At 38.7% G+C, this 21,683-nt stretch overlaps 1 pseudogene; it reads right to left on the bottom strand.

The window, feature by feature from the left end:
* Positions 1-19,415: 19,415 nt before the first annotated feature.
* Positions 19,416-19,831, bottom strand: LOC113624269 (zinc finger CCCH domain-containing protein 18-like; annotated as a pseudogene).
* Positions 19,832-21,683: the final 1,852 nt, after the last annotated feature.

The following is a 21,683-nucleotide window of genomic DNA, read 5'->3' as shown; positions in this document are numbered from 1 at the left end:
ATAATATCCTTAATATATATAATTGACTTCAATTGATAGGCAATAGTAATAAATCATAATATATGTTTTTGAAAGTACTGTTAATTATAATTTCAGATATTTTTCTGCATAAAGTTTGTAAACTAAATAGTTTAAGCTTCCCCCCACCCTTTCCAAAATTGTCTTTCTTGAAAAACTAGAGTCTATTTCTGATCATTAGAATTATATATCATATGCAGTCCTCTGTGTTGTGCTTATCAGGAAGCTTGGTGCTAATTACGGTGTTCCTTTAAAGTATCTATATTAGCCATATCCTTAACATATTGCTTTCTTTCCTGATTCATTTACTTTGATTATTTTAGATCTTTTAGGTAAGTGATATCAATATATATTATATGCCTAATAATTTCATGTTATAGATTATATATCTTTAACAATTATATGTATTTTTGAGACAGCTTACCTCCTGTCTCAAAAGCATATGTTTGTATTTGACTGAGCACACACACACACACACAGGCACACACATAGACATATATACTTAAATCATTTTAAGTGGATAAATACTATAAATCAGTCACTAACTAAAAACTGGTTATTTGGTGGACCTTCAAGATGGCAGAGGATTAAGACATGGAGATCACCTTCCTCCCCACAAATACATCAAAAATACATCTACACGTGGAACAACTCCTACAGAACACCTATTGAATGCTGGCAGAAGACCTCAGACTTCCCAAAAGGCAAGAAACTCCCCACGTACCTGGGTAGGGCAAAAGAGAAAAGAAAAAACAGAGACAAAAGAATAGGGACGGGACCTGCACAACTGGGAGGGAGCCGTGAAGGAGGAAAAGATTCCACACACTCCGAAGCCCCTTCACTGGTGGAGACGTGGGGGGTGGTCGTCGGGGGGGGGATCTTCAGAGCCACGGAGGAGAGCGCAGCAACAGGGGTGCAGAGGGCAAAGCAGAGAGATTCCCGCACAGAGGATCGGTACCGACCAGCACTCACCAGCCTGAGAAGCTGCTCTGCTCACCCACTGGGGCAGGCGTGGGCTGGGAGCTGAGGCTCAGGCTTCGGAGGACAGATCCCAGGGAGAGGACAGGGGTTGGCTGTGTGAACATAGCCTGAAGGGGCTAATGCTCCACAGCTAGTCGGGAGGGAGTCCGGGACAAATTCTGGACCTGCCTAATAGGCAAGAGACCATTGTTTCGGGGTGTGCGAGGAGAGGGGATTCCTTCCCTGTCTGCCCACAGAAGGCAGAGCACTGCCTAAATGAGCTCCAGAGACAGGCATGAGCTTCAGCTATCAGCTCGGATCCCAGAGACGGGCATGAAAAGCTAAAGCTGCTGCTGCAGCCAACAAGAATCCTGTGTGCAAGCGAGGTCACTATCCACAACCCCCGGGAGACTGTGAGCCCGCCACTGCCAGGGTCCCATGATCCAGGGACAACTACACCAGGAGAACACGCAGCATGCCTCAGGCTGTTGCAACATCATGCAGGCCTCTGCCGCCACAGGCTCACCCTGCATTCCAATTATAACTACCATACCCCTCCCTCCCCGCGGCCTGAGTGACCCAGAGTACCCTAATCAGCCGCTGCTTTAATCCCATTCTGTCTGTGAAGGAACAGAAGCCTGAGGGCGACCTACATGCAGAGGTGGGGCCAAAACCAAAGCTGAACCCCAGGAGCTGTGCAAAAAGAAGAGAAAGGGATATTTCTCCATGCAGCCTCAGGAGCAGTGGATTAAATCCCCACAATCAACCTTCGGTACTCTGCATCTGTGGAACACATGAATAGACAACAAATCAACCCAAAATTGAGGTGGTGGCCCTTGGGAGCAACTGTAGACTTGGGGTTTGCTGTCTGCAACAGACTTGTTTCTGATTTTTATGTTTATCTTAGTGTAGTTTTTAGCACTTGTATCATTGGTGGATTTGTTTATTGGTTTGGCTACTCTCAGTTTTATTATTACTTTTTTTATTTTAATAATTGTTATTTTCTTAAAAACTATTTATTTATTTATTTATCTTTCTCTTTTTCTCGCTTTTCTTCTGAGACGTGTGGCTGACAGGGTTTTGGTTCTCCGGCCTGGTGTCAGACCTGAGCCTCTGAGGTGGGAGAGCCAACTTCAGGACACTGGACCACCAGAAACCTACCAACCCCACATAATATCAATCGGCAAGAACTCTCCCATAGATCTTTGTCTCAATGCTAAGACTCAGCTCCACCCAACAGCCAGCAAGCTCCAGTGCTGGATGCCCCTTGACAAAATCTAACAAGACAGGAACATAACCCCACCAATTAGCAGAGAGCCTGCCTAAAATCATAGTAAGTTCACAGAAAAACCCTGAAAAACACCACCAGAAGCAACCATGCCCACCAGTAAGAAAAGATCCAGTCTCATCCACCAGAACACAGGCACCAGTCCCCTCCACCAGGAAGCCTACACAAGCCACTGAACCAACCTTACCAACTGGGGGCAGATACCAAAAACAAAGGGAACTATGAACAAGAAGCCTGTGAAAGGAGACCACAAACAGAGTAAGTTAAGCAAAATGAGAAGACAGAGGAATACACAGCAGATGAAGGAGCAAGGTAAAATCCCTCTAGACCAAACAAATCAAGAAGAAATAAGGAGTCTACCTAAAAAAGAATTCAGAGTAATGATACTAAAGATGATCCAAAATCTTGGAAATAGAATGGAGAAAATATAAGAAACGTGTAACAAGGATTAGAAGAACTAAAGAGCAAACAAACGATGAATAACACAATAAATGAAATGAAAATTCTCCAGAAGGAATCAATAGTAGAATAACTGAGGCAGAAGAACGGATAAGTGACCTGGAAGATAAAATAGTGGAAATATCTGCCACAGAGCAGAATAAAGAATAAAGAATGAAAAGAATTGAGGACAGTCTCAGAGACCTCTGGGACAACATTAAACACACCAACATTGGAATTATAGGGGTCCCAGAAGAAGAATAGAAAAAGAAAGGGACTAAGAAAATATTTGAAGAGATTATATTTAAAAACTTCACTAACATGGGAAAAGAAAGAGTCAATGAAGTGCAGGAAGTGCAGACAGTCCTATACAGGATAAATCCAAGGAGAAACATGCCAAGACACATATTAATCAAACTATCAAAAATTAAATACAGGGCTTCCCTGGTGGCGCAGTGGTTGAGAGTCCGCCTGCCGATGCAGGGGACACGGGTTCGTGCCCTGGTCAGGGAAGATCCCACATGCCGTGGAGCGGCTGGTCCCTTGAGCCATGGCCGCTGAGCCTGCGCGTCCGGAGCCTGTGCTCCACAATGGGAGAGGCCACAACAGTGAGAACCCCGCGTACCGCAAAAAAAAAAAAAAAAAAAAAAAAAATTAAATACAAAGAAAAAATATTAAAAGCAGCAAGGGAAAAACAACAGATAACAGACAAGGGAATCCCCATAAGGTTATCAGCTGATCTTTCAGCAGAAACTCTGCAAGCCAGAAGGGAGTGGTAGGACATATTTAAAGTGATGAAAGGGAAAAACCTACAGCCAAGATTACTCTACCCAGCAAGGATGTCATTCAGATTCGATGGAGAAATTAAAAAATTTACAGAAAAGCAAAAGCTAAGAGAATTCAGCACCACAAATCCAGCTTTACAACAAATGCTAAAGAAACTTCTCTAGGCAAGAAACACAAGAGAAGGAAAAGACCTACAATAACAAACCCAAAGCAGTTAAGAAAATGGTAATAGGAACATACATATCAATAATTACCTTAAATGTAAATAGATTAAATGCTCCAACCAAAAGAAATAGACTGGCTGAATGGAAACAAAAACAAGATCCGTATATATGCTGTCTACAAGAGACCCACTTCAGACCTAGGGACACATACAGACTGAAAGTGAGGGCATGGAAAAAGATATTCCATGCAAATGGAAATCAAGAAAAGCTGGTGTTGAAATTTTCATAACAGACAAAATAGACTTTAAAACAAAGAATAACACAAGAGACAAAGAAGGACACTACATAATGATCAAGGGATCAATCCAAGAAGAAGATATAACTATTGTAAATAATTATGCACCCAAAATAGGAGCACCTCAATACATAAGGTGCTACATAATGCCAACAGCCATAAAAGGGGAAATTGACAGTAACACAATCATAGTGAGGGACTTTAACACCCCACTTTCACCAATGGACAGATCATCCACAATGAAAATAAATAAGGAAACACAAGCTTTAAATGATACGTTAAACAAGATGGACTTAATTGATATTTATAGGACATTCCATCCAAAAACAAAAGAATACACTTTTTTCTCAAGTGTGCATGGAACATTGTCCAGGATAGATCATATCTTGGGTCACATATCAAGCCTTGGTAAATTTAAGAAAATTGAAATCACACCAAGTATCTTTTCTGACCACAACGCTATGAGACTAGATATCAATTACAGGAAAAATGTGTAAAAAGTACAAACATATGGAGGCTAAACTATGCACTATGTAATAAACAAGAGATCATTGAAGAAATCAAAGAGGAAATCAAAAAATACCTAGAAACAAATGACAATGAAAACACGATGATCCAAAGCATATGGGATGCAGCAAAAGCAGTTCTAAGAGGGAATTTTATAGCAATACAATCCTACCTTAAGAAACAAGAAACATCTCAAATGAACACCTAACCTTACACTTAAAGCAATTAGTGAAAGTAGCACAAAAAAATACCAAAGTAAGCAGAAGGAAAGAAATCATAAAATCAGATCAGAAATAAATGAAAAAAATGAAGGAAATAGTAGCAAAGATCAATAAAACTGAAAGCTCTTTCTTTGAGAAGATAAAGACAATTGATAAACCATTAACCAGACTCATCAAGAAGAAAAGAGAGAACACTCAAATTAATAGAATTAGAAATGAAAAAGGAGAAGTAACAACTGATAATGCAGAAATACAAAGGACCATGCGAGATCACTGCAAGCAAATATATGCCAATAAAATGGACAATCTGGAAGAAATGGACAAATTCTTAGAAAAGCACAACCTTTGAGACTGAACCAGGAAGAAATAGAAAATATAAACAGACCAATCACTAGCACTGAAATTGAAACTGTGATTAAAAATCTTCCAACAAACAAAAGCCCAGGACCTGATGGCTTCACAGACGAATTCTATCAAACATTTAGAGAAGAGCTAACACCTACCCCTCTTAAACTCTTCCAAAATATAGCAGAGAGAGGAATACTTCCAACCTCATTCTACAAGGCCACCATCACCCTGATACCAAAACCAGGCAAAGATGTCCCAAAACTAAAATTACGGGCTAAGATCACTGATGAACATAGATGTAAAACAGAATCCAACAGCACATTAAAAAGATCATGATCATGATCTTGTGGGGTTTATCCAGTGGGGTTTATCCAAGGAATGCAAGGATTCTTCAATGTACACAAATCAATCAATGTGATACACCATATTAACAAACTGAAGAATAAAAAACATATTATCATCTGAATAGATGCAGAAAACACTTTCAAAAAAATTCAACAGCCATTTATGATAAAAAACCTCAGAAAGCAGGCATAGAGGGAACTTACGTCAACGTAATAAACGCCATATATGACAAACCCACAGCCAACATTGTTCTGAATGGGGAAAAACTGAAACCATTTCCTCTAAAATCAGGAACAAGACAAGGCTGCCCACTCTCACCACTACTATTTAACATAGTTTTGGAAGTTTTATCCACAGCAATCAGAGAATAAAAATAAATAAATAAAATGATCCAAATCGAAAAATAAGTAAAACTGTCACTGTTTGCAGATGACATGATACTATACATAGAGTATCCTAAAGATGCTACCAGAAAACTACTAGAGCTAATTAATGAATTTGGTAAAGTAGCAGGATACAAAATTAGTGCACAGAAATCTCTGGCATTCCTATACACTAATGATGAAATATCTGATAGAGAAATCAAGAAAACACTCCCTTTTACCATTGCAACAAATAGAATAAAATACCTAAGTATAAGCCTACCTAAGGAGACAAAAGACCTGTATGCAGAAAACTATAAAACACTGATGAAAGAAATTAAAGATGATACAAACAGATGGAGAGATATACCATGTTCTTGGATTGGAAGAATCAACATTGTGAAAATGACTATACTACCCAAAGAAATCTACAGATTCAATGCAATCCATATGAAACCACCACTGGCATTTTTCACAGAACCAGGACAAAAAATTTTCCAATATGTATGGAAACACAAAAGACCCTGAATAGCCAAAGCAATCTTGAGAAAGAAAACAGAGCTGGGGGAATCAGGCTCCCTGACTTCAGACTATACTACAAAGCTACAGTAATCAAGACAGTATGGTACTAGCACAAAAACAGAAATATAGATTAATGGATCTGATTGAAAGCCCAGAGATAAACCCACAAACATATGGTCACCTTATCTTTGACAATGGAGGCAAGAATATACAATGGAGAAAACACAGCCTCTTCAATAAGTGGTGCTGGGAAAAATGGACAGCTACATGGAAAAGAATGAAATTAGAATACTCCCTAACACCATACAAAAAATAAACTCAAAATGGATTAAAGACCTAAATATAAGGCCAGGCACCATAAAACTCCTAGAGGAGAACAAAGGAAGAACACACTTTGACATAAACCACAGCAAGATCCTTTTTGATCCACCTCTTAGAGAAATGGAAATAAAAACAAAAATAAACAAATGGGACCTAATGAAATTTAAAAGCTTTGGCACATCAAAGGAAACCATAAACAAGGCAAAAAGACAACACTCAGAATGGAAGAAAATATTTGCAAATGAAGCAACAGACAAAAGATTAATCTCCAAAATGTACAAGCAGCTCATGCAGCTCAATATCAAAAAAACAAACTACCCAATCCCAAAATGGGCAGAAGACGTAAACAGACATTTCTCCAAGAAGATATACCAATTGCCAACAAACACATGAAAGTATGCTCAGCATTACTAATCCTTAGAGAAATGAAAATCAAAACTACAATGAGCTATCACCACACACTGATCAGAATGGCCATCATCAAAAATTTTGCAAACATTAAATGCTGGAGAGGGTGTGGAGAAAAAGGAACCCTCTTGCACTGTTGGTGGGAATGTAAATAGATATAGCCACTATGGAGAACAGTGTGGAGGTTCCTTAAAAAACTAAAAGTAGAAGTATCATATGACCCAGCAATCCTACTACTGGGCATATATCCTGAGAAAACTATAATTCCAAAAAATCACATAACGTAATGTTCATTGCAGCACTATTTACCATTTTCAGGACATGCAAGCAACCTAAGTGTCCATTGACAGATGAATGGATTAATGAGATGTGGCACATATATTCAATGGAATATTGCCCAGTCATAAAAAGAAACAAAACTGGGTTATTTGTAGTGAGGTGGTTGGACTAGAGTCTGTCATAGAGAGTGAAGTAAGTCAGAAAGAGAAAAACAAATACTGTATGCTAACACATATATATGGAGTCTAAAAAAAGTGGTTCTGATGAACCTAGGGGTAGGACAGGAATAAAGATGCAGACGTAGAGAATGGACTTGAGGACACGGGGAGGGAGAAATATAAGCTGGGACGAATTGAGAGAGTAGCATTAACATATATACACTACCAAATGTAAAATAGATAGCTAGTGGGAAGCAGGTGCATTGCACAGGGAGATCAGCTTGGTGCTTTGTGACCACCTAGAGGGGTGGGATAGGGAGTGTGGGAGGGAGACGCAAGAGGGAGGGCATATGGGGATATATGTTTACATATAGCTGATTCACTTTGTTACAGCAGAAACTGACACAACATTGTAAAGCAGTTATAATCCAATAAAGATGTTAAAAAAACTTTACTCACTGTAAATTTTTTGAATATTAATTATATCAACAGTATATTCTGTAGGCTGTTCCTATTGAGACTGTAAGACTCTGAATTCATAATTTAGAAAACATGCCTTGTGTCAGACAGTGGGCTGGCTAGGCAGTAGGCATAAATAGTGAATCAGACAGACTTGGTTCTACTCACTGTTGAAGTTAGAGTCAGGTGTGATGCCCAATATACCATCAATTCAAATAGAGTGTGATAAAAAATATGCTATGAATGATGGCAGAATGATAACTGTATATTTAATTGAGTTACATGTGCTCATGATACCATTCTCTCTATATTGATATATTTGGAGCAGATTAAGCTCAATTTTTTAAGGTAATGTCCTTCTTGTGGAGAAAGTGACTTATCAGCTTAGATGGAGCTTGGTAGATTCAGCCAAGAGAAGGCAACTGTGAAGAAATGATTGTGGTGGGATAGAGAAAACGGCCTCCTCAAACACTGCAAGTACTTGAGTATTTTCTCGGCAATAACAGAATGTAGTTCAAGACGAAGTCATGAGACATGAGCCTGAAGAGGAAAGCAAAACCCAAATCACCAAGGCTTGTCAAAGTAAGTTTCTATTTTATTCTGAAAATACCTTGTCTAAGGCCAAAGTTTGTAAGGAACTCTGTTATAAGTAGTAATGTATTTTAGTAATAACATTTACATTTTCAAGGAGTTGAATCAATGCTTTGGGGACAATGTTTTATTTTTTTGTATGTGAATAAATAATTATAGAGACTTTGAAAACATGATACATGAATATAAGAAGTTGAAGACACTTTATAAGAAGTCTGGACAGAGTTTCAACTGATTTTTCTAAATAGACATTTATACAATATTGTAGCCCTTAGTTTAGTAGAAAGAGTCATTGTACAATATAAAGTCATATCACAGAAAAGTTTATGGAACTGTGGAGGTGGCATGAATGCTGACTGGGATAGTCAGTTTGTTGATAATTGAAAAGCCATATAAATGGTGTGAAAGTGCCTGTTCTGGAACAGTCTTCTATAGAGACAACTATAGCCTGACACACAGCCAACTGTTCAATAGGTCTTATTTGCTTGAATTTATACTAGACATAAATTAATACAGTCATGAAAGAACGAGATGAAAGGAATAAGTTATTAAGCTGACCAATACTTAGTTTGAGGAGTCCTTCAAGATTTTAGAATTTTATTTGTTGTTTATATCAGTCATTCCTGCATTTTATTGATTCTTACATTTCCTTTGATTTATATTAACATTCTACAATCCTAAATCTCCTAAAACAGTTCATCTAAACAATGGTAATGAAAATCTAATGGCATTAGTTAAAGGCATTAACTTTACAATTGTTACTTTACAACCTCATTCCCAAAAGTTATGAAAAATACCTAGAAATTTGGAGAAGTAAATTTGCATGCAACTTTTTTTTTTTCTAAGATCATTACTATCTGTAAGCACAGAACACTTCAGAAAATAACTGTAACAACTTGTAGAAGGTAAGAGAAAAAAAATCTACTGTCTGGATTAAGTCAAAGACTCAGCATGAAAAGTTGGTAATCAGTCCTGATTTTCATGTCTTTTGCAATAAGAAAATAACATCCTATGTGTAATGGGACAGACACAAACACAGACATTTAGGTTCACAAATACCAGATGATTGCAGAAATGTGACTCTGAATGGATCACCTGGATTTACTTTTCCTTCTGAAAAGTAATGCTCTTTATTTATATTAATTGGATATCTCCTTCATTTGAAAGTATAAATTACTCATCAGATGTCAAGGACAATATGTCACTACTGTAGTACGGTGGGTGATTTCAAATAATTTGTTAGAGAACTTTTATCTTTTTACTTCTCTTGGAAGAAGTAGCATATAGTTTAATAATAATATTTTGGAAATTATTCTTGTCTTTAGCTTTGAATGTAATGTGTTATTTTACCTAATTTTTAAAAGCTCATTGAAGTGTTAAATATTAGTATATTTAAAACACTATAACATACCATCTGAATAAAAGACAATATGCTCTAAGACACTCTGTGAAAGAAGATAAATTATACTATCTTTGAGAAATAATATAGAAAAAGAAGATCTGAAGCAAAACTAGCGACTACTGTCTATAAAGGGAAGAACTTTTAACTCGTTCATTGATTAGCATCCTATTTTTGTGAGGTAATTTGTGGGCTTGTGATTGGCAATTTATGAGTGGAATTTGGAAGCCAACTACAAAATATAAGATGCACAAAATTTAAATACAGTTTTGTTATATAGAAACTATGATAAATACAATAATTTATTCTAAGATACATGAAGAGAATATATTTGACCACAATAAAGAAAAAAAAAAAAGAGATGAATAGAGTTTGCAATACAAACAGAATTCTAGTTAAATGTATTATTTTTCCCCTACTCAAAACACCAGCCCCTTTTGATTTTTACCAATAGTACATAATATCTAGATTAAGTGAAAGACTTAACATGAAGCCTAGATAATTATTCCTGGCTTTCATATCTTTGTCAATAAAAAAAGAGTGTCCTATTTGGCAATGGGACATACACAAGTACAGATATTTAAGTTACAAATGTCTAATGGATGAAGACATTTGACTCTAAAGGACTATATTGATTCTAAATATATGTTGATTTTTATTATGGAATGAAAGAAGAATTTATAGAAATGCAGAATTGACTTTTGGCTTTTCTAGAGAAAATATTATACACAGTAAAGTAATAGTGAATAACATTTCATAGATTTAAGAAAGGAGAAAAATGTGTGTGTTAGTGGAATATATTACTCAGAATTATGATTTAAAATTTCATGGATAGTGATTTGCTTGGGAATTATTTTTTGATGTCTTTCATGGAAAGCAATTGTATTTAAACTTAGCTGCAAGAGGTCTGAAGACCTTGAAATATTAGCACTGTTTCTAATTGATTTATTAAGAATTTTATGTTTTTAATAAGAAGCTTACTAAGAAATGTTAGTTGCTTGCTGCACTTCTAATATTTTGTCTTTTCTTTTTCAAGCCATATTTAAAGTTATATTGTATACAATCATGACATTCTACCTACAGATTTTTCTTTGCATATAGGTTCCAATGAAATTAAATATCCACATAAAATATTTATTCAATATGTACTTATTATATACTTACTACAAATGAGGTTCTGTGCTAGGTACTAGGATACAAGAATAAAGGTTTATTATTGATAAAGATTTTTTTATACCACAAGTGACAATTCCCAAATAAAAAGGTATTTATTTAACTTTTTATTCACTTTTACAATTTTTTAATATGGCAAAAGTATATACAGCACTTAGAAATGAAAATCAGAAAATTCACTTATGATTTAATCCTATCTTTGAAATTCACCAGTGAAGGACACTAAATTAAAAAGTTAAGTGGAAGTTAAAAGAAGCTGTAATATTTTATGACGGCTAGGTATTAATTGAACAAACTTAATTCTGCAAACTATAACAGTGACATAAGGGTTACCAAAAGTAATCCCACAAAGATTAAATTTGCAGTGTTATGGAAAAGATCTTTCTCTTTTCCCACCAAACTGAAGATAACCTAAATGCACTTTGATTATTTTGGAAAGTATTCTTAAAATCTTTCTCTGACACTTGGAGATAAATATTGCCAGTATAGATGCCAAATGGCCAATTGTTTATTGTAATTAAAAAATTATGTGACAAAATCTTTTAAATTATGACCATTCTATATAACCTTTTTTGAATTATGATGCCTATATGTGATATTTATTACACATATACAAAAAGAATAAAAAAGTAACACACAATTTAACAAAATGTGTATTCATTTTATTCTATATGCATTTATTATAGTTAAAATATATAAATCAAACTATCTAGTGATAATATGTATTTATGCAAAGTATATATTTATTTGTATAATAAATAAATAACATGTATAGTATGAAATAACAGGAATGTGTATGCGTATGTTATGAAAACAGCAATATACTTTTCAGAAATATAACAAATGATTTCATGAATTGCTTTGCACTGGTGTGTATGCTACATAACTAATTTACACTAATAATCCAGAACAATAAATGTGTTTAATATGATTCTTCACATTTTATTTAATAAACTTAGATATAAAATTTGTTCTATATAGATACCAATGCATTAAATTTTAATATTTTTTAGCTACATGGAACATAACGTCTTCTACCATAATTATCTATGTATGTTTCACACTTCTTTTTTTTTTTTCATTTTTTCTTTCAATTTTTTTTTAACATCTTTATTGGAATATAATTGCTTTACAATGTTGTGTTAGTTTCTGCTGTATAATAAAGTGAATCAGCTATACGTATACATATATCCCCATATACCCTCCCTCTTGCGTATCCCTCCCACCCTCTCTATCCTACCCTTCTAGGTGGTCACAAAGCGCCAAACTGATCTCCCTGTGCTATGTAGCTGCTTCCCACTATCTATTTTACATTTGATATTGTATATATGTCCATCGCACTCACTCACTTAGTCCCAGCTTACCATTCCCACCCACCCATGTCCTCAAGTCCATTCTCTACGTCTGCATCTTTATTCCTGTCCTGCCCCTAGGTTCATCAGAACAATTTATTTATTTATTTTTTAGATTCCATATATATGTGTTAGCATACAGTATTTGTTTTTCTGTTTCTGACTTACTTCAGTCTGTATGAAAGACTCTAGGTCCATCCTCCTAAATACAAATGACTCATTTTCATTTATTTTTATGGCTGAGTAATGTTCTATTGTATATATGTGCCACCTCTTTATTTATCTATGGACACTTAGGTTGCTTCCATATCCTGGCTATTGTAAATAGTGCTGCAATGAACACTGTGGTATGTAACTTTGAAATATGGTTTTCTCAGGATATATGCCCAGTTGTGGGATTGCTGGGTCATATGGTAGTTCTACTTTTAGTTGTTTAAGGACCCTCCATACTGTTCTCCACAGTGGCTGTATCAATTTACATTCCCAGCAACAGTGCAAGAGGGTTCCCTTTTCTCCACACCACCTCCAGCATTTATTGTTTGTAGATATTTTGATGATGGCCACTCTGACTGGTGTGAGGTGATACCTCATTGTAGTTTCGATTTGCATTTCTCTAATGATTAGTGATGTTCAGCACACTTTCATGTGTTTGTTGGCAATCTGTATATCTTCTTTGGAGAAATGTCTATTTAGGTCTTCTGCCAATTTTTGGATTGGGTTCTTTGCATTTTTGATATTGAGTTGCATGGGCCGCTTGTATAGTTTGGAGATTATCCTTTGTCAGTTGCTTCGTTTGCAAATATCTTCTCTCATTCTGAGGGTTGTCTTTTTATTTTATTTATGGTTTCCTTTGCTGTGCAAAAGCTTTTAAGTTTCATTAGGTCTCATTTGTCTTCTTTTGTTTTTACTTCCATTTCTCTAAGAGGTGGGTCAAAAATGATCTTGCTGTGATTTATGTCATATGGTTTTCTGCCTACATTTTCCTCTAAGAGTTTTATAGTGTCTAGCCTTAGATTTATGTCTTTCATCCATTTTGAGTTTATTTATCTGTATGGTGTTAGGGAGTGTTCTAATTTCATTCTTTTCCATGTAGCTGTCCAGTTTTCCTGGCACCACTTATTGAAGAGGCTGTCTTTTCTCCATTGTATATTCTTGCCTCTGTTGTCAAAGATAAGGTGACCATATGTGTGTGGGTTTATCTCTGGGCTTTCTATCCTGTTCCATTGATCTATATTTCTGTTTTTGTGCCAGTACCATACTGTCTTGATTACTGTACCTTTGTAGTATAGTCTGAAGTCAGGGATTCTGATTCCTCCAGCTCCATTTTTCTTTCTCAAGATTGCTTTGGCTATTCAGGGTCTTTTGTGTTTCCATACATATTGGATAATTTTTTGTCCTAGTTCTGTGAAAAATGCCAGTGGTAGTTTCATGGGGATTGCATTGAATCTGTAAATTGCTTTGGGTAATATAGTCATTTTCACAATGTTGATTCTTCCAATCCAAGAACATGGTATATCTCTCCATCTGTTTGTATCATCTTTAATTTCTTTCATCAGTGTCTTATAGTTTTCTGCATACAGGCCTTTTGTCTCTTTAGGTAGGTTTATTCCTAGGTATTTTATTCTTTTTGTTGCAATGGTAAATGGGAGTGTTTCCTTAATTTGTCTTTCATATTTTTTGTTGTTAGTGTATAGGAATGCCAGAGATTTCTGTACATTAATTTTGTATCCTGCTAATTTATCAAATTCATTAATTAGCTCTAGTAGTTTTCTGGTAGCATCTTTAGGATTCTCTATATATAGTATCATGTCATCTGCAGACAGTGACAGTTCTACTTCTTCCTTTCCAATTTGGATTCCTTTTATTTCTTCTTCTTCTCTGATTGCTGTGGCTAAAACTTCCAAAACTATGTTGAATAATAGTGGTGAGAGTGGACATCCTTGTCTCGTTCCTGATCTTAATGGAAATGGTTTCAATTTTTCCCCATTGAGAATGATGTTGGCTGTGGGTTTGTCATATATGGCCTTTATTATGTTGAGGTAAGTTCTCTCTATGCCTACTTTCTGAGTTTTTTTAATCACAAATGGGTGTTGAATTTTGTTGAAAGCGTTTTCTGCATCTATTGAGAAGATCATATGGTTTTTACCCTTCAATTTGTTAATATGATGTATCACATTGATTGATTTAAATATATTAAAGAATCCTTGTATTCCTGGGATAAACCCCACTTGACCGTGGTGTATGATCCTTTTAATGTGCTGTTGGATTCCGTTTGCTAGTATTCTGTTGAAGATTTTTACATCTATATTCATCAGTGATCTTAGCCTATAGTTTTCTTTTTTTGTGACATCTTTGTCTGGTGTTGGTATCAGGGTGATGGTGACCTTGTAGAATGAGTTTGGGAGTGTTCCTCCCTCTGTTATATATTGTAAGAGTTTGAGAAGGATAGGTGTTGGTTCTTCTCTAAATGTTTGACAGAATTTGCCTGTGAAGGAACCTGGTCCTGGGCTTTTGTTTGTTGGAAGATTTGTAATCACAGTTTCAATTTCATAGCTTGTGATTGGTCTGTTTATATTTTCTATTTCTTCCTGATTCAGATTCGGAAGGTTGTGCTTCTCTGAGAATTTGTCCATTTCTTCCAGATTTTGCATTTATTGGCATGTAGTTGCTTGTAGTAATCCCTCTATATTCTTTTCATTTCTGCAGTGTCCACTGCTACTTTTCATTTTTCATTTCTAATTCTGTTGATTTGAGTGTTCTCCTTTTTTTCTTGATGAGTCTGGTTAATGGTTTATCAATTTTGTTTATCTTCTCAAGAAGCAGCTTTTAGTTTTATTGATCTTTGCTATCGTTTCCTTCATTTCATTTTCATTTATTTCTGAGCTGATCATTATGATTTCTTTCCTTCTGCTAATTTTGGGGTGTTTTTGTTCTTCTTTCTCTAATTACTTTAGGTGTAAGGTTAAGTGGTTTGAAATTTCCTTGTTTCTTGAGGTAAGATTGTACTCCTATAAACTTCCCTCTTAGAACTGCTTTTGTTGCATCCCGTAGGTTTTTGGCTTTTGTGTTTTCATTGTCATCTGTTTCTAGATCTTTTTGATTTCCTCTTTGATTTCTTCAGTGATTTTTGGTTATTTAGTAGCGTATTGTTTAGCTACCATATGTTTGTTGCCTTTTTTTTTTTTTTTTTTTGGTATGTGGGCCTCTCACTGTTGTGGCCTCTCCCGTTGTGGAGCACAGGCTCTGGATGCGCAGGCTCAGCAGTCATGGCTCATGGGTCCAGCCACTCTGTGCCATGTGGGATCTTCCCGGACTGGGGCATGAACCCGTGTCCCCTGCATTGACAGACAGGCTCTCAACCACTGCACCACCAGGGAAACCCCCTGTTTGTATTTTTTACACAGCATTGTGGTCAGAAATGATACTCGGTACGATTTCAATTTTCTTAAATTTACCAAGGCTTGATTTGTGACCCAGGATATGACCAATCTTGGAGAATGTTCCATGAGTACTTGAGAAGAAATTATATTCTGTTGTTTTTGGATGGAATGTCTATAAATATCAATTAAGTCCATCTTGTTTAATGTGTCACTTAAAGCTTGTGTTTCCTTATTTATTTTCATTTTGCGTGATCTGTCCATTGATGAAAGTGAGGTGTTAAAGTCCCCTAATATTATTGTGTTGCTGTGATTTCCCATTTTATGGCTGTTAGCATTTGCCTTATGTACTGAGATGCTCTTATGTTGGGTGCATAAATATTTACAATTTTTATATCTTCTTCTTGGATTGATCCCTTGATCATTATGTAGTGTCCTTTTTGTCTCTTGTAACAGTCTTTATTTGAAAGTCTATTTTGTCTGATACGAGAATTGCTACTCCAGCTTTCTTTTGATTTTCATTTGCATGGAATATCTTTTTCCAACCCCTCACTTTCAGTCTGTATGTGTCCCTAGGTCTGAAGTGGGTCTCTTGTAGACAGCATATATACGGGTCTTGTTTTAGTATCCATTCAGCCAGTCTATATCTTTTGGTTGGAGCATTTAATCTATTTACATTTAAGATAATTATTGATATGTATGTTCCTATTGCCATTTTTTAAATTGTTTTGTGTTTGTTATTGTAGGTCTTTTCCTTCTCTTGTGTTTCCTGCCTAAAGTAGTTCCTTTTGCATTTGTTGTAGAGCTGGATTGGTTTTGCTGGATTCTCTTAGCTTTTGCTTGTCTGTAGAGGTTTTTATTTCTCTGTCAAATCTGAATGAACTCCTTGCTGGGTAGAGTAATTTTGTTGTAGGTTTTTCTCTTTCATCACTTTAAATATGTCCTGCCCTCCCTTCTGACTTTCAGAGTTTCTGCTGAAAGATCAGCTGGTAACCTTATGGGGATTTCCTTGTATGTTTCTTATTGCTTTTCCATTGCTGCTTTCAATATTTTTTCTTTGTATTTAAATTTTGATGGTTTCATTAATATGTGTCTTGGCATGTTTCTCCTTGGATTTATCCTGTATGGGCCTCTCTGTGCTTCCGGGACTTCATTGATTATATCCTTTCCCTTATTAGGGAATTTTTCAACTACAATATCTTCAAATATTTTCTCAGTCCCTTTCTTTTTCTTTCTTCTTTTTTTTTTTTTTTGGTGTTTTAAAACGTTTCAGTTTGTATTCCTAAGTACATTTTGTTGTCAACGGTCACATATATCAATGTGTCCATTTGGGCAATTTAAGAATAAACCTGCAGATCACAATAACAACAGAAATATAGCTAACAAACATTTTTTTAAAAAGCATTTTCAAAGATGTAATTTACATACCATAAAATACCCCCATTTAAAGTGCACAATTCAGTGGATTTTGTACATTCACAAAGTTGTGCAACCATTGCCACTACCTAATTCTAGAACATTCCATCCCCCAAAAGGAAACCCTGTACTCAATGGCTACCCATCTCTCTCTGGCCTAGATAGTGACTAACCTACTTTCAGTCTCTATGGATCTGCCCACTCTGGACAATTCCTGTAAGTGGAACTGTACAATATGGGGCCTTTCGTGACTGGCTTCTTTTACTTGGCAGTGTCCTCAAGGTTCAACCGCGTTGTAGTATCAGGATGGACCACATTTTGTTTATCCGTTCATGAGCTGATGGACACTGGGGTTGTTTCCACATAGTCACGTAGCTGTTGTGTCTATGCTGCTAGTACGAGTCTTTGCGTGGCTTACGCCTTCGTTTCTCTTGGATAGACACCCAAGAGGGGAGTGGCCAGCTCAGAGAGCAGCTCCGTCTATCACACTGAGCAGGCTGTGCCCAGGGCAGCCACACCGGTTCACGTTCCCACCAGCTTGATATGAGGTTCCATTTCCCCACATCCTCCCCAAACACGAAAAACTTCATTTTATTTTTAAAGTGACCCTCTTGCTACTGGAGAGAACGGAAACGCATTCATCTCAATTTAACACCAATCTTACAAACTGCAGGTAAGCAAAAACATTTACATCCAAAACCTTTCTCATAACTAAGAAAAAGCAGGATATGTTCCAGAACACCCATTTCCTTCTGTACTCTATCCCATTATTCTGTAGAATAAACAAACAGTATGGGGGAAAGGTGACTAAATATTAAAAAAATACATTCCTGAAACAAGTTACGGATCAGGCCCAATTAAACTGCAAAAAAGACCACTTCCCACTAGCTTCAGATTTTTCCACTGCGAAATGCCTGACCCACTGGTCTCACTCCCCAAAACCCCAACTGGGCGCTCAGTGTGACCTGAAGGCACCTCCCCTCCTACTGTGACGTGACCCCCAGACGCCCCTGGAGAGGGCACACTGTCCTCGTCTGTCCAGGCACCTCCCGATGATGCTGACCTGCAGTACCACCACCAACTTTGCTTCATGGTGTGTGTGCTTCTGGGGGTAAATTCTGGGAAGTACTTCAGCAGTGGGACCCCAAGCACCTGGACCAGAGCCTCTGTGGCCTCAATAGTGGATGCTGCTGCCTCATGCCCTTGCTGCCACGGGGGCCTCCAGCTGGTCTTGACCGATGGCCAGGTTTCTGAACCACACGGTTTGTGGACAGTGCTAACTGGAAATGACTGCAGTACATATATGTGTATGCATGCGTGTTTGTCTCCATCATTTTACTCCAGAAATTCCAGAGATGGGCTGACGTCATTATGAAAAAGAAGTCTACGGCTTAAGTTTAAATTTTCTGAAATAATGACATTTAAAATACCAAAGCCTTTGAAGACCTGTAACAATTTACTTTCTACAAGGTACTGCACACGTATCTGCATCCCGAGGGCGGCTACGCTCCCGTTCCACGGGCACAGCACACACGGAGCCATTGCATGGCTGTCTAATTCAGACGAGCCGGACTCCCCCACTCGGCAGAAACCAGCAGCACAGAATTAGCACGGCCAAGAGGACACGCCCCCAGCACTCGCTGACAGGGGTCCCGAGTGTTCCTGTGCACCCTCTACCTTGGGTCACCTCGGGACAAGGGACAGGCTTCTTTGAGGCCACTTGTAGGACGGGGCTCCACCGCCGCCATGCCCCCACCCCCTGTGCAGGCCGCACGCAGCTCCCGTGAGCCTTGTCATGGCCGCTCTCTGCCCTCAGAGTCTCCCCCTTCCCCTGGCTTCACAGCAGTATTCTGGATCCAGGAGAAAGGAGTCTGGCCTCTGGAGCAGGGGGACTGTGAAGTACTAAAGAGATGAATATCGTATATTTTGTACCTTTAACCTGGACTCTGAATGGTATGGAATTTGATATTGGTGAAGGAGGAGTGGACAATGGTGTCACAACATCTTTCATGAAGAATCGGCAGGTGGGATGAGCCCTCACCTTCCTGTCACTGGGGTCCTTCACTTCACCCTCCTCCAGGTCATCATCGTCGATCTCTCCATCGTTGTCCTCTTTTCTCCTTGGCGGCCTCCACAGGCTCCCTGTCCTCCATGCCGCGGACGCCCGCCTTCCCGTCCTCCCCCTGAGCCCCTTCTCTCCTCTCCTCGTCATCCTTGGGCCCGGCCTTCTAGGTGCCGTCCTCCTGCATGGCGGGGACGGGCTCCTTGGGGACCTCCTCATCGTAGTCTAACTCGTGCTTGTCCAGGTCCCTGGTGACTGACGAGGCCTCGTCCCTCAGGTCGCTGGTGCAGTCTTCCTTCCCCGGGTCCCCCTCAGCCTACGGGGGCCTGAGGGGGCCCTCGCTTGGCTCCTGAGCCTCAGAGTCCCGGTCCTCCTCGTTGGAGCGACTCTCTTCTTCCTCCTGGCTCAGTCCCGGGGCGACGTTCTCCTCATCCTCCACGTCAGAAGCCCTCCCCCCGCCCCATCCAGATCCTGCTCAGACCCACTTTCCCTCAGGATGTCATTGTCAGAAAGCCCCTGCTGCTCCACTTCTTCATTCTCTGGAGAGCAAGGGTCCCAGTCAGGGCTCTCGGCCACATCCATCAGTACCCACGGTTCTCAGCACAAGGGCAGAGAAGGGGCCACGGCTTCGCAGGTGTCAGGGCAGAACGGAAAAGACGTCCCTCAGCACTTCCACTCCTCACAGGCTCCGGCTTGAGGCGCGACGCAGGCGGAACAAACGGGCTCCACTACCCGAGGGGGCCGGCCATTGTGCGACGTCATCAGGCTGCGACGGTTGTCTGCGGGCCGGCGGGCTTCTCTCGCTTCCCACGCCCTCCGTCCGCTTCCTTCCAGCCTCCGCACGGCCGCCTCTGCGTGGCGGCGCCCCCACAGCGCACCTCTTTTTCTCTTCTTCTTCTGGGACTCCTATAATTCGAATGTTGGTGTGTTTAATGTTGTCTCAGAGGTCTCTGAGACTGTCCTCAATTCTTTACATTCTTTTTCCTTTATTCTGCTCTGAGTAGTTATTTCCACTATTTTATCTTCCAGGCCATTTATCCATTTTCCTGCCTCAGTTATTCTGCTAATGATTTCTTCTAGAGAATTTTTAATTTCATTTATTATATTGTTTATCATTGTTTGTTTGCTCTTTAGTTCTTCTAGGTCCTTGTTAAACGTTTCTTGTATCTTCTCCATCCTATTTCCAAGATTTTGTATCATATTTACTATCATTACTCTGAATTCTTTTTCAGGAGACTGCCTATTTCCTCATTTGTTTGGTCTGGTGTGTTTTTACTTTGCTCCTTCATCTGCTGGGTATTTCTCTGTCTTCTCATTTTGCTTAACTTACTGTGTTTGGGGTCTCCTTTTCACAGGCTGCAGGTTCGTAGTTCCTGTTGTTTTTGGTGTCTGTCCCCAGTGGCTAAGGTTGGTTCAGTGGGTTGTGTAGGCTTCCTGGTGGAGGGGACCAGTGCCTGTGTTCTGGTGGATGAGGCTGGATCTTGTCTTTCTGGAGGGAAGGTCCACGTCTGGTGGTGTGTTTTGGGGTGTTTGTGGCCCTATTATGATTTTAGGCAGCCTCTTTGCTAATGCATGGGGTTGTGTTCCTGTCTTGCTAGTTGTGTGGCATGGGGTGTCCAGCACTGGAGCTCGCTGGTCTTTGAGTGGAGCTGGGTCTTAGCATTGAGATGGAAATCTCTGGGAGAGCCTTCACTGATTTATAGTACTTGGGACCGGGAGGTCTTTGGTGGTCCAATGTCCTGAACTCGGCTCTCCCACCTCAGAGACTCAGGCCTGACTCCAGGCTGGAACACCAAGACACTGTCAGCCACACTGCATTACTTGTGCCACCTGCATCTTCTCACTGAGCTTTAGCCGAGTCTGCAGGAAAAGCTTTGATAATTTTCTGGACCTGCCAGCCTTTCATCCTGGAGTATTCAAGGTTCTCTCAGCCCATGGGTGCACTGCTGGGGAAGAGGGAGGCAGCCACTGACCAGATGCGGCATGGAGCCTGGAGCCAGGCAGGGAACGCACTCAAGCCCTGAATCCCTGGCTGTTTCACCTTTAGTAACAGTTTTCAACTTTGTAATATGTATTGTGCTTTCAGTTAAATTTTATAAAATATATTCATCTGACATTTGGGCCAGATTGTGTGACAAAAAGCAAATGTCATGCATTATAGAGAACACCTTCAATTTACTTTATAACAGTCTAATAGTTCGTTTACTATTATTTTTGATGTTCAATTAACTGTAGCAGAAAACCAGAAACATTGAAAAAGAAGTCTAATTTTTATTTGTTTAAATCTCAAAGGATCACATTTCACAAAAGAAAGTAAAGTCAAGTCCAGGGGCCTGGTATAAGGCTCTTAGCTCTAGCAATTACTTGTTGTGTCCTCTTGGAAGAATGACTACTTGCTGCCTCTTTTTTTCTCATTTGTAAAGTGGGAAGATTG

Source organism: Aethalodelphis obliquidens, unplaced genomic scaffold (assembly GCF_003676395.1).
Source record: "Aethalodelphis obliquidens isolate GAN/ISIS:26980383/991018 unplaced genomic scaffold, ASM367639v1 scaffold13, whole genome shotgun sequence".
Classification (NCBI taxonomy): Eukaryota; Metazoa; Chordata; class Mammalia; order Artiodactyla; family Delphinidae; genus Aethalodelphis; species Aethalodelphis obliquidens.
This window is presented reverse-complemented; position numbering and strand designations above follow the sequence as displayed.